Genomic DNA, 15,103 nt, shown 5'->3' on the forward strand with positions numbered 1-15,103 from the left:
AACTTTAACAAATGAGGAGTTGCTTCTTATGGATGAGCAAAAAAAGTGATTTCTTGAGATGGAGTCTTCTCCTGATGAAGATGCTATGAGGATTGTTAAAATGACAACAAATAATTTAGAATATGATATAAATATGATGAAAAATCAGCAGTAGGGTTTAAATCCCACTTTGAAAGAAGTTCTGCTATGATAGAGAAATCATTGATAAAAGGAAGAGTTAACTGATGTGACAAAATTTATTGTCTTATTTTAAGAAACTGTCACAACCGCTCCAAAACTTCAGTAACCACCACCCTGATCAATCAGCAGCCATTGACATCAAGAGAAAACTTCATCAGCAAAACAATTAAGACTTTCTGAAGGGTCACATGATAGTGTGCATTTTTTAGCAAAGCATATTTTTAATAAATTTGTGTACATTTATATTTATTATTTTAAAAAATTTTATGGCCACATCTGTGGCATATGGAAGTTCTTGGGCCAGGGACTGAATCCAGGCAACAGCTGTGGCAATGCCAGATCCTTTAACCCACTGTGCCAGGCTGGGGATTAAACCCACACTTCAGCAGCAACTGGAACCACTGCAATTAGATTCTTAACCCACTGTGCCTCAGCAGGAACTTGGGCATTGATTTTTAAACCCAAAGCGAAGCACACTTATTAGACTACAGTGTAGTGTAAGCATAACTTTTAAAATGACATTTGCATTTTATTTGTTATTTGAAGTACAGTAAACACACATTCAAAGTGTAAAATTTGATCAGTTTTATCCTGTTAAACATAACATGTATATATGCACTGGAAGACAAAAAACTTGTTCTCTAGCTTTATTGAGATAGTCACTTTATTGTGGTGGTTGGGAACTGAACGTCCAACATCTTTGAGGTATTCCTCTACATTTTCATAATGGTTTATAGTGTACCAGGTATTGAATTGAGCTAATAACAAGGGTTGCTGCAAAATCTGTACTTTAGAAGATTATGATTTTAAAGTATTTATAAGTTTCAGACTTTTTAAGATACAACTAGTTAAATTACAACTTGATCAACTTTATTTTATTTTTTTATTTTTTGTCTTTTTGCTATTTCTTTGGGCCGCTCCCACGGCATATGGAGGTTCCCAAGCTAGGGGTCCAATCGGAGCTGTAGCCACCGGCCTATGCCACAGCCACAGCAATGCGGAATCCGAGCCGCGTCTGCAACCTACACCACAGCTCACGGCAACGCCGATCGTTAACCCACTGAGCAAGGGCAGGGATCGAACCCGCAACCTCATGGTTCCTAGTCGGATTCGTTAACCACTGCGCCACGACGGGAACTCCCCCAACTTTATATTTTAATCACTTTATTGAGGTGTAATTAACTTACAAGAACACACATTGCATGTGTACATTTTAATAATTTTTAGTAAACTTAGATGAATTTGAAGGCGTAAATATATTCCAGTTCTAGAACTTTTAAATCATTCCTAAAAATATCCCTTATGCTCATTTGCTGTCAATAACCATTGCCACCCCATGACCTAGACAACCACCAATCTCTATACATTTACTTCTTCTAGAAATTCCTATTAATGAAATCATAAAATACATTGTCTTTTAGATCTGGCTTATTTCACCCAGAATGTTTTTTGAGATTTATCCATGTTATCTACTGTGTTAATAGGTTGGTTTGTTTGTTTACATTGCTGTGTAGTATACCATTATATGGACACACCAACTTTGTATCTATTAATTAGTCAGTGGGAATTTGGTTTCATTCCAATTTTTGGATACTATGAATAATGGTAACATAAACTTACATATACATGTCTTTATGTGGACATAGATTTTCACTTTTCTTTGGTAGATAACTTAAACCTAAGGGAAAATTACTAAGTTATATATCAAATATATATTTAGATTTAGAGGAAAGTGTTTTCCAAATTAGTTTAAATAGTTTTATATCCTTACCAATAATATATAAAAGTTCAGTTTATCTAATTTGTTGGCAGTACCTGGTATTTCAGTTTTTTTAGATTGTCACCATTCTAGTGGGTATTAGTGGTATATCATAGTGATTTAATTTCCTTTTCCCTAGGGACTAATGATGTAGAACTTGTTTTCATGTACTTAATTGTTATTTGTAGATCCTCACTGGGGAAATTCAGTTCAGATGTTTTAAACATTTCTTATTTAGATTGGTCTTCTTATGAATGAGTTATGATTGTGGATATATATATACTTTGTCAGACATGAGATTTGGAAATATATTCTTTTAATCTGTAACTTGACTTTTCATTTTCTTAATCGTGCAATTGAAAGAATCAAAGTGTAGGTTTGGTAGCAAACTTAAAATTCAATCACTTCTCAAGACTAACTTCTCAAATCATTCTATGTGAAGCTCCTTCGTGTTGTCTCTATGCATGCACTTTTCAGTTAACCAGAGATATGGCTTTATATAGTTGTTCTATTGAGCTCTCAATTCCAAAATCTTGTAAATTTGAACTCATTTTAAATCTTTTCCTTCAAAAAGTGAATTTAAATTTTATTTCAATATTATAGTTATTATGCCTAATATTATCTTACTTTTAGTAATCAAGTCATTCCTTATTACTTTTATATAGTGTCAATTTGTTTTATCTAGGATAGATGGAGAAAATTTATATGCTTCTTTCTCACTCTTTCTATTGTATCTTCCTCTCTCTTGTTCATTATTATTCTTTTTTGTGTATTATAATAGCTTATAATGTTTATGTATTGGAAATTGGTTCTATATTTGAATTAATTTTTTGAAAACAGGCTTTTAATCATATTTTCACCTTTCACTTCTTGGTTAGTGACACTGACCCTATATTATTATTTTAGTGACAGGATTATGGGAACTATGTTCTTTGTCAGCGTCTGCATGTTTGAAAATATACACATGGATGATGGTTTAGATGTTTTGAACATTTGGATTCCATTTTTTCCCCAGAAGATGTATAGACTTCAAAATGTCCATATGTTAATTGCTGCTTTATAGAAGTTTTAAACCATTTCAATTATTTTACTCTTTTGTAGGTTTTTTTGGGGGTGAGATAGAGGGTTTAGAAACCTGTATAATTATTAACTTTTAACCTGCCTTTCTTTGATATTAATGGGTCAATATTAATTTTTTCTTATGAATTCTTCCATTTTAGACTCAAAGTTCTTCTTAATATCAATGTAGTTTTATTAAATTAAATTTAGAGAACACTTTCACTTGTTTTATCTCTTGTTTAGGGTATTAGTTATTGTATTAAACCTTCTTTTTCTATTTTCACTATTTTTAATTTCTATGTTCTATAGTATTTTTCTGTAAAAATATATACAAGCCAATGATATTAAACTTCATATAACTTTTTCAACTTTGTATCAATATTTTATTTCAAAAAAATATATTGATCAAAAGTTTTGGTTTGAATACTGCATTTTAACTATGGTATCATATCTGTTGTTTCTCACATGTTTTTTCTTTTTCTTTATTTGTCCTGTTTAACATGTTTTATTTTGTTTTTAACATATTAATCCTTGAAAGTCAAAGTTTTTCTTCATTGTCCAATCATTTGATGGTGGGTACTATGGGATAGTGACCAAAGGAATGTGTATTATTAGTATCAGGCTCAAAATTTGGTCTGTTGCCCACTTTGAATTTTTTTTTTTTTTTTGAGTACTAGAAATATTAAAGAACATAAATTATCTATAAGATCAATTAAATTTGAATAAGTTATTGATGGTCGCAGCAAAGGTTTTAGTCTATGACAATGGAAAGAATAGAGAATATGTGAGCCGTATTTTGGTTGTTTGTTTTTGACAGGAAATTTTAGACCATTTTTGAAACAGTAAGAAATGTCTTTCAGAGAATGTGGAAGTGGTAGAGGAATGAATATTATAGAAGAATAAAAGCATATGAAGGGGTCATATCAGCAAGAATTGTATTTAGTTTCCAAAGTTGTAAATCAAATTGTTTCAACAAATAAAATTAAAACAAAACAATAAGATAATGATGGTAACAAATAAAACCTTAACGCATCCTGTTATTTTCATAGACTACTTTACAATAATGTCAGTAAATAAATGGGTTCAGGTAAAATGAAATTTTGGATGCACTTAAGATGGTTAACCATTAAAGCATTTCTGAACTATCTATGTAGAAATGAAACTATATATGTAAATTTGAAATTAGCATTTGAAAAAAGCTAAATTATTGCAAACAAGAACTCAGTAATTACCTAAACTACTTTTGTAAATTCTGTGCACATATAAATGCTTAGCAATAACAAGGAGGGATAGTCTCCAAATAATTGACAAATTGACAATTTCTAACCTAAATATCATTTTTATTGATCAAAAATTAATAGAGCAATTTAAACAAATTAGATTATAATGTGTAAAAACAGAGGACTTGTTTTAAAACAAATATCTTTAAAAAACAAATGACTGCCTGAATTGGTCAGAAAATCTCTGAGATAGACACAGGGAATTTGGGGTTTTCTTGGAGCCACACATGTATCTTGGAAATAGGATGTAAATTAAACTTGACTGGTAAGTTATATTGCATGACAGAACCCTATCCTTTATAAATGTGAAGGGTAAAGTAAAAAAAAATACATTGCTGACTCCTTTGCTTTTGGGTATATAATTACTCACTGCTTTACTATTCCAAACTTATTAGCTATTCAGAGTTGAATTGTTCATTGAAATGAATTAACTTGTTATGGATTAGTATCATTTATCCTATAATTCTTTTGTCCCTGAAATTTGCTACCAGGTAATGAATATGGAGAATTTATTTTCCTGTCTCACTATCTTCTGATAGTTTTTAAAACAAAATATTTTTTGCTGAACACATACATATCCCTCTATGTTATCCTGCAGATTAAATATAAAACATTTGACATTTCATTAATTTCCACCCTTTGTGCTGTGTAGATAGCTGATATTAATGTGATAAATCTCTGAACAGATGCTTTTGCTGAAATTGCTCTAAATGCTTCCATAACCTATTTGAACTCAAAATTGGAAATACAGTGTTCATAAAGCTATACCATGATGCATTTTATATCAGAGTCAACTAGATAGAACATAGTATTATTGCAAATCAGTTTAGCTTTACTGTATTATTTTAGAGTTTTAGACTATTGCTGTGATTATTTCTGTACTTCGAAATTATCAGTGATATTGTGTGTTTTCTTGAGTGCACAAGCATCATATCTTATTTGACTTACTCTAGATTTTAATATAAATTAGACACAATTGAAAAAATATACTTCTGGGGCATTGGTTATCATAATCATATAGAGTGTCTAGAGACAAAAACATTCTTTTATTTGGAGGCACAAAAACATGTATAATAGTTTATGCCAGAAAATGGAAATCAAATTGTATATAGGAGCTTCAAGAAATATTGGGAAAACATCAGTTATAGAAGTTAATCTATAATATAGCCCTAACTTTGTAGGTGAGAAAATGCAATTTATCTAAAATAATATACTACCTTTTTCCTTCCATTTACCCATAGAGAAAATGATGAAATTGAGAGCCATTGGCTATTAATTAAGCCAAATCCTTTGATGTCTAGAATTATAAATGTTTATTCAGAAAATTTAGGTTTGTGTATACTGCAGATGAAATATTTAGTGGTAAAAATTTGGAAGAAGTGGTTTTAAATACCCCTAGGAATGATCTTCAGGATATTGGTAGCCTTGGCCAACTTTAATAAATATGGTAAAGATTTATGCATGTTCTTCCAGATTGAACAGAAATACAGTTTTAGATAAATATATTTATTAGGAAAAATGAGATAATTATTCCTAGTGTGAAAGCAGCAAGAATTCTCTTGGGACATATTATAGGTCCTCATAAATATGTTCAGTTTAGCCTCACAATTTTAAGGCACTAGAGATAGCTTAGTAACAGGGATCTTCCTGGAAAAGGCCTCCATTTGGAAGCTATAAATTTTAGAAATTTTCTCTTATATTAATTTTCAATGGTCCCAAATTAAATTGATGTTTTCTACAGTATTCACCTTCGGAAGTTACATTGTAGTATAGAGACCTTAACATCATAGTATTCTTCGCATTACTGGCACATACCTGAAAGAACCATATCATATGGAGGAGTTCCTGATTCACTTGTTTAGCATTGCTGGAAGTGACAGAGATGGGCATACTATGCTGTGGAACAAGTTTTAAGTGTAAATCCCAGGAGGCCAGATGATCAAAAAATTTCCCCTTACCTCTGATTATCAGAAGAACCAACTCCCTAAAAAGGAAGTAGGAGGAGGGAGAGAGGATGAAAGCTAATGTTTCTAAGACACATTAAATATTAATAAAGGAAAATATTTTAAGAACCTATATTGTGGAGAGCTTTAAATGTGACACTATTTGAGGAAAATACAAAAGAAAGAAGTTGGGTTAGCTTTTCATTTTATTAGACTATTAGTTGTTATTTTCTTGTTTTACCTTCATAACATAATTGATTCACATTGAAGACTTTGAATCATTGCTGTATCATGAAGTGCTTTGACATAATCAAAGAGAGATTAGATCATGTTCAGTATCACTCTGGTGTTACTTTACACACTTCCATTGTTTAAAAAATATTAAATTACTTCCAATCTTAGTTTTTATTCAGAATGTTTATTTAAGGTGATCACAGTATATCCTACTTATGTGCCATTTATAATCAGAATCTTGTAAATAGAAATTTAACACAAAATCTGCAGACATGTAAACCACACTAAATGTGTTTGTCATTGCAGAATTTTCTGCAGAAGAATCAGTTTGGTGGAAAATCAGTTAAGCAGGTAATTAGTTTGAATTGCCTATTTAATGATCCAGTAGTTCAAGTCATTTTTGTATTTTACTTAGAATTAAATATTTGAAGACTAATATGCATGGAGACAAAAGCATGAGTATATAAGTTTTAGTACTTTCACTTAGGAAATATTTACAGTTTTTCTTTTTCCTCTTCTACATATATATATCAGAATATACCTCTCAGTTTAACTGTAAAATTAAATTAAAAGATGAATATTAAGTTTAACACATAATAATTGTCTAAAATATTTTCTTCCTTATTCCTCTTTATCCCTAAACATGCATTTGGATGTGATATTTATTACAGAGAAAGTGCTGCCATTGTTGGTGACACATTATTCAGTAGAATTCTCTCCCTTTTTTTTTTCCTTCCATATAATTCTATCACTCATTTCATCATAAGTATACCTCGGAGATATTGATTGTTCAGTTCTAGAGCACTGACAATTTTGTAGTATAGTGAGTCACATTTTGTTTCCCAGTGCATATAATAGTTATGTTTATTGTAGGCTATTAAGTAGGCAATAGCATTATGCCTAAAAAAATGTATATACCTTAATTCAAAAATACTTTATTGCTGAAAAATGCTAACCATGGTCTGAGAATGCAGAGTTGCCACAAACCTTAAATTTGCAAAAAAACTTAAAATTCTCTAAGCATAATAAAAGCGAAGTAGAATAAAACAAATTATGTTTGTATGCATTTCATGTTTTAGAACCATTCTTTTACAAACTGCAATAATTAGTAATAACTTTAAATTAACTAAAGTTGCCATCACATGACAAAATAAAGATATAACATTGTGACAAGAAAACACTAATGATTTCTGACTTGCGAAGAATTATCTTAAAGATGGAAGGGGTAACCAGTATAATATGTAAGTCAGTAATATGAAATATACAATTGTTTTCTTAATTATAACCCACTTCTTTGCTTGTGTCGTTTGTTTTTTGCTTCAAATGGATATTTATCAATTCCTCCATAAAGCATGTGAACCAGTTCTTTGAGTTTTAATCACTAATTTATGAAAAGTTGTTGGCTAAAGTATCATTTTCAGGTTACATAAAAATGTAATTTTTAATGATTATTTCAAAGAACACCTTCAGTATTCAAAATTTTCAATCAAAGAAAATGTTAACACTATTTTATGAATCAGTTTATCTCAAAAAATGCATGTACTGATTCCTCCTCTGTGCAAAGCACTGATATATGTTGGGGAGGTTATTTGTTTCTAAAACTAAATTAAATTATAAATTTCAATTATATTTATGTCAAACTGAAGTGACTTTCATATTTATACAAAAATCCAAAGTCAAATATTGTGTCCTCTTTGGTATTTTCTCAGTGTTCTACTGAGATTTAATCATTTCTTCCTGTACAATTCTTATATATTAGTTGGCATATTCTAATTTAATAAAATTATATTGAGGCTGAACTTCTTCTAATATTGCATCACAAAATAACTGCATTCAAATGGTTGTACTTCCAGTAGTTTCAAGTAGCATCTATCTTATCAACCATGTGAATGAAACAAGCCTTAATTCTGAATAAAAAAACAACTTGCTGAAGTCACTAAGGGTAACCCAGAAAAGGAAAAAATCTCAAGAGTAGTCTACACATCAGAAAAGAAAATATTAGTAATTTTCCTATATTACATGGCTTTTTGTCTTATATAAACCTATGGCCTTACTGAATTTAGGAACTAAAACAAAGCTCAGAGAAACTACATTAGCCGATTAGTGAGAGGGAAATTCTGGAATGAAAAGAGCCATGTAGTGCTCAAATATCTAGCTTGTTTCAAAGCAACACATGAACAAGAGGGACTCCAGCCAGCCCACCTAAAAAATAAAATAACTGAATAGGATTTAACTTGTCACATACTGCAGGAGAGACCAATTTGGAATTTTTAGTTCACCCAGAATAATTGTATGTTAGAATACATTTTGAAAATACCTTTCAAGTGAATATAGCAGAATTCAGAGTCCCTAAATCATATTCTTCATAATGTAAAGGGTATAGCCTAAAATTACTGGATATATGAAGAATAAAAACTGAAGCCATAGTCAAAAGGGAAAAAAAAGCAAAATAATGTTATCTGGGTTCTAGACAAAAGAGTTTAAAGAAGCTGTTGGAAGTATGCTGAAAGATCAAAAATGAAATTATGGTTATAATAAATGAACAGAATGGAAATCTCAACAGAGGACTATAAGCTATAAAAAATACACATTATAAAACTAAATTAGTAGATGCGAACTATTGCATTTGGAATGGATAAATAATGAGATCTTGCTGAATAGCACAGGTCACTTGTGATGGAACATGATGGAGGATAATGTGAGAAAAAGAAAGTACATATATGTATATATATATGACTGGGTCACTTTTCTATACAGCAGAAATTGACAGAACATTATAAATCTAATATAAAAAATAAAAATCTAAAAAAAGAAAAATATTTTAAAATTGTAACTCCTGAAATTAAAGAAAAAAAATACTCGATGCACTTAACAGTGGAACATGGACCTAATAATCAAACACAGATCACAGAGGAAAGAGTCAATGAATTTGCACATAGAGTAATAAAATTTAACCAATCTGAACAACAGTACAAAGGAAATGGTAAGAAAAGAATAGAGCCTAAATGACCTGTTAAAACATGTCAAAAAGTTTGATATGCATGTACTTAGAACTAAAAATCATAGAACAGTAAAAAATAGACAGCAAAAAGTATTTAAAGAAAAAGTATCTAAAGAAATAGGTGAAAAAGAAAAATTCCCAAATGAATTAAAAGACAAATTAATGAATTTAGAATCCCAGATATGCCGGTTAGGACAAGCACAACAATTTGACTATTACAGGCCATAGCTAGGTTCATCATAGTCAAACTGCCAAAGATCAAAAGTAAAGACAGAGCCTTAAAAACAGACAGAAAAAAAATGATACGGGGCACAGAACAATAACAGTAAACATAACCACTGAATTCTCACTAGAAAGTATGGGGGAGACATTTTAAAGAACTACAAATAATAATAATATTAACAACAATAGTAATAAATTTTTTTTTAGATCTGTCAATTTAGAATTCTATTGTAAAATAAAACTATATTCAGCACAGTTTTGGAAGTCCTAGGCGCAACAATCAGAGGGAAAAAAAAGAAATAAAAGTAATCCAGATTGGAAAGGAGATGTGAAACAGTCACTGCAGGTGACATGATGCTAAATTAGAAAATCCAAAGACACTACCAGAAAACTACTGACTCATCAATTAATTCAGTAAAGTTTCTGGATACAAAATTAACATACAGATATCTCTTGCATTTCTCTATATTAACAATGAAATATCATAAAGAAAAAGTAAGTAAATAATCCCATTTAATATGGCACCAAAAAGAATAAAATACCTAGGAATAAATGTACCTAAGGAGGCAAAAGACCTGTCCTCTGAAAACTATAAGATGCTGATGAAAAAAAGAAATGAAGGCAACACAAAAGGATGGACAGATATACTGTGTTCTTGATTGGAAGAATTAATATTGTTAAAATACGGAGTTCTCGTCATGGCACAGCAGAAACGAATCCGACTAGGAACCATGAGGTTGCGGGTTCGATCCCTGACCTTGCTCAGTGGGTTAAAGATCAGGTGTTGCCATGAGCTGTGGTGTAGGTTGCAGACGTGGCTCGGATCCCACATTGCTGTGGCTTTGGCATAGGCTGGCAGCTACAGCTCCAATTGGACCCCTAACCTGGGAACCTCCATATGCTATGGCTCTGAAAATACAAAAAGACAAAAAAAAAAAAAAAAACAAAAACATTAAAATACTACCAAAGACAATATACAGATTCAATGCAATCCCTATCAAATTACCAATGGTATTTTGCATAGAACTAAAACAAAAAAAATTAAATTTGTGTGGGAACACAAAAGACCTTGAATAGCAAAAACAACCTTGAGAAAGCATGGAGCTTATCTAATCATACTCCCTGACTTCAGACCATATTACAAAGCTACATTCATCAAAACAGACACTGGCACAAAAGTAGACATATACACTGATGGAACAGGATAGAAAGCCCATGAATAAACTTACCCACCTATGGCCAATTAATCTATCACCAAGGAGGCAAGAATATACAGTGGAGAAAAGACAGTCTATTTAACAGTTCTTTGGGGAAAACTTATTTAAGAATGAAGGCAAAATAAAATCATTTCCAGGTCAAAGAAAACCAAGGGAATTTATAACTAGCAAATCTGTACTATAATACTAGTGGAAGATATTCAGGCTAAGGAGAAATGATACTGCTTTTAAACCCAAATCATGTAGAAAAAGTAAGGAGCATCAAAAAAGTAAATAAGCGAAAAAACCTAAAGAAATATTTTTCTTCTTAAATGTTTAAAATACATATGACTCTCAGTAGAAAACATATCACATTGTCTTTTGTGTTTATAACATTGAATGATACATTGCAATAACAACATAAATGATAGTAGAGGAGTAAAATATAAATAGCATAAAATTTTCAATCCATGTATATATCCATTTATGTATGTATAATGTAATGTGTGTATACATTAATGTATGTATATTGTGTATAATATATATGTGTATATATAAAGATAGAGAGACAGGGACAAAGACAAAAAGGGAAAGAAAAAGACATAAAGAGAGCTACAAGTTAAATCAAAAATAGGTAAATTGAAATAGAATACAAAAAGTGCTCAGTTAATAAGAGGAGAAAAAACAAAACAAATGCTCAATTAGAAGAAATAAATCCAATCAGATCAAAGAAATTATATCAATATGTAATTTTGAAATATTCGTAGTTAATATGAATGCCAAAGTTGGAATATGTATATTGTGACTTAAGTAAAAACACTATTCAGTGTAAAAAAAGTGGCTACATCAGGCAACTCAATTTCCCCATTGTTTTTTCTCAAGAAAACCATGGAATTTCTGTATGCTTCATGTACACTTGTCAGTTGTTACAGAGAATATTAAGATGCATACCCAAGTGACATATTTTAATAAAATTTATATGTACTACCTAAACATTATTTTTAGTTGGAACTAGCTTTCTTATTGTTTTAACTGTATGTGTTGGATCTAGCTTCCTTATTGTTTTAACTATATGTGAAAAGTACAAGGACTACTAGAACTGTTTGGAGTTACTACCTAGGTGCATGTTAAGGTAACAGCATCTTTATCCACTTTTGGTTTTGCATCATTTCAATGGTCAACAAGTGAAAAATGTTAAATAACATCATGATTACTTTGAAAATAGTTTAATCTTGAAGATGCCCTGAAAGGGTTTTAGGGGCTTCTTTTCACAATTTATACTTGAGGACATATGTATAATATGATTAAAAATGAGCTAGTAATTAATTATGTATCCTAAGTTGTTATGCATTGAAGAAAATGTAACATTCATATATATTTACTGTATATTTGGTGATGTTTTGGAGGGATGCTTCAAAAATCAGCATCTGTAACATTTCATATTTGCAAATATAGAGGGAAAAAAAGCCAGTTTTTAGTCAAAGCTGTTTAGTTATCATTAAAATAGAAAGGCTGTTGTTATCAATGAAATACTGCTCTTCACTTACTGAAATCTACATTATTTTTACTCAGTGCCATGAGGTTAGAATTGAAATACATCTTTGCAGGATACCTAAAAAAATGATGAAAAATGTGACAATATAAGAAAGAAGTGAATGATGAGAACCACTCCTAACATCGTGATCCCATAATTTATTTATTGGTGGTAGCATAGCCATCATAACTTGCTGACTGTTTCCTAAGTGTCAGGAGATGGCATCAGAGGAAATATGTTGTCCTGCATGTTTAACGATGATACCACTGATCCACTGGATTATTCAGTCTTAGTGATGGATTTATGCTCATTTCCCATGAGATGCTTACTTACCCTTCCTCTACTCTTTGACCACTGAAACTCATTTTTTTAAAGAAAATGTGGAGATAGGGCCGTTTGTAGGAAATGATTAAAAATATCTGATTATAGTAAGATTAAGTTTGTTACAGTTATTCATATACTCTCAAAGATCACAGACTATATAAGGAGAATTTAAGTAAGCCTAACATATCCTGTGACAAAGTCCTTTATTTTTCTGTGTTCATTTATTTAACAATGTGTCTATTTGTATAGGGACAGACATAGATATTCTGTAAATGCTCTTCAAGATTTTTATTATTCTGCTCTTATCTCCTGCTGTAACACTTTACTGGTTCTTAAAATAATCTACCATATATTCGCTAATGTGAAGGAAAATAAGGAATAAAATGCAGAGCATCTTGTAAGAAGAATTGTGAGGAAAATTTTTTTTTTGGTAGTATGTGAAAAAAGAGAATAGTCAGCCATTATTTGAAGGATAAATAATGTGTATTGTTAATAAAAAAAAAAATCATCCAGAGCTCTACAGTCTTAAACTACTAACTTTGGAATTCAATGCCTTTATTATAAAGAAGCAGTAAGTTGTAGGAATTTGTTCAGATCCTATGTCATATTATTTTAGTTATTCTCAGTAATTAGCAATTCTTTTGCCCATTCTTTTGATAGTTCACTTATAATTGAAGATATCTCAAACTGATGCAAATTCTCACCAACAATCAAGGTATATGGTTTCTGGTGAAATTTGTGGTGTGATTAAAAAGAAGGTGATTGTTTTTCAGAAGACAATACCAAAAGAGTTGTTTCAGTCTATATCAATGTTATTCAGTATTTATGGAGTTCTTCAGTTGTACCGACTGGTTCTTACAGCAATACTAGCTTACATATGTGAAACTTATCAAAATTATTGAGAATTATAGCCCTGTACTTATATACATATTATTAAAAATCAAAAGACAATCTGTGTAATTGAATATGTTATGTTAATGGTTACAAAATAATTGAGCTATGTGCCTGGGTATTATCTAATCTAATCAATGTTTAATGCATTTTCTTGAATCTTTAACATATAATTTTTTTTATCCATGGCTTAGAAAATGCTTGTTATATGCTTTCAACATAAACATATTTACCAGAGTGAGAATAAATGTGCTTGTGAGAAGGGCACTAGTACCTCTGAGAAGCTCAATGGTGCCTTCTCTTTGTAGGCACAGGCTAGGAGAGGCTGTTTAAGAACTGGGTTCCCTAAGAGTAAGGTGAACATGAGATCCCTATATAAAAACATCCATATAGTACCCATCAGAAGCAAGGTAGAGACAATTATCTTTATAAACGACAATGACAGAATGGCAGCCATTAAGATGTCTACTAGGATATGGTACCCTTAGGGAAAAGACAGACAGATAGCAAAAAAGGAATTTCTCAATCTATACAATATAAATAAATCAAAGATGATCTGATTTATGATATTGGGATACTAAGAACTGTGGCAGCAGTAAAAGTCACAATAGTCTTGCCTTTTTTCTAGTCCTGAGTATATTTTAAGGTTTGGAATCCAGTCAGATGGAAAGTCTGAGTTCCTAAGAAGAAGGACCCTCCATCACTGTAGAAAATGCATATAATAACTCTTTGCCACATCCTCCTTCAGATAGTCTTAGGTCCACTAACATGTATAATACAGCAGGAACAAAGAAAAAAGTGATATTTGATAATGGGTTTAATTTACCATTAATATCCAGCGACTCAACACATCACCATGGTCTTCTTTTAAAATAGGTCACATAGTACCTGCATAACAAATTGAGTCCTGGACAAGGTCTAGCTCACAGTGTGTCTGCTGTATCTGCACACCAAACCAATGATAATGTGCCTGACCCAAAATACTTGTCTGAACCCACACATTCTTTTCATGGCTTGTCAAAAGTAACTACTACAATGGGGAACGTCAATAAACCTCTAAAATTGCTCCCCTTAAGTCCAAGACACTAAATCAAAAATTACATCAAGACTCCTGCTTCAAACTATGAAGAGCTCTAGGGAAATTGTCTTCTCTTCATTGGCAATTAGAAAACTAGAAAAAAACGTATGTGAATCAACAGTTTTCAGAGAGTCAGCATAAGACTTTGTCTCCTAGAGAAAGAAACCAATAATGTGAGCCCTAAATTTTATTGAACATACTGCCTGGATGTAGTTTCAAGGTTGCAATGAAAGGAGAACCCCAAACAGGGCCCAAGACCTGAGTTGGGCAGACAGAGGGAGGCCAAAGCAGTCAGGATTCATGGAGGAGAATTACCAGTGATTGGAGACCTGTACACAGAAAATTTAGAGATATGAGAAGGAATCTCCTAGCTTCCTTTTCTGTGTATTGATCTGCTCTTGT

General features: G+C 31.3%; 1 protein-coding gene across 1 annotated transcript in view; it reads left to right on the forward strand.

Annotated features, from left to right (window-relative positions):
• Positions 1-15,103, forward strand: part of LOC146396057 (uncharacterized) — a 601,997-nt gene that overhangs the window by 321,515 nt on the left and 265,379 nt on the right. The gene's annotated exons all lie outside the window — the stretch shown is intronic.

The sequence above is a fragment of the Sus scrofa genome, chromosome 15, assembly GCF_054392235.1.
Source record: "Sus scrofa isolate SSC_HxYL_T2T_F1_AM1 chromosome 15, Sscrofa_HxYL_maternal_Yorkshire_Landrace_v2.0, whole genome shotgun sequence".
In the NCBI taxonomy this organism is placed as follows: domain Eukaryota; kingdom Metazoa; phylum Chordata; class Mammalia; order Artiodactyla; family Suidae; genus Sus; species Sus scrofa.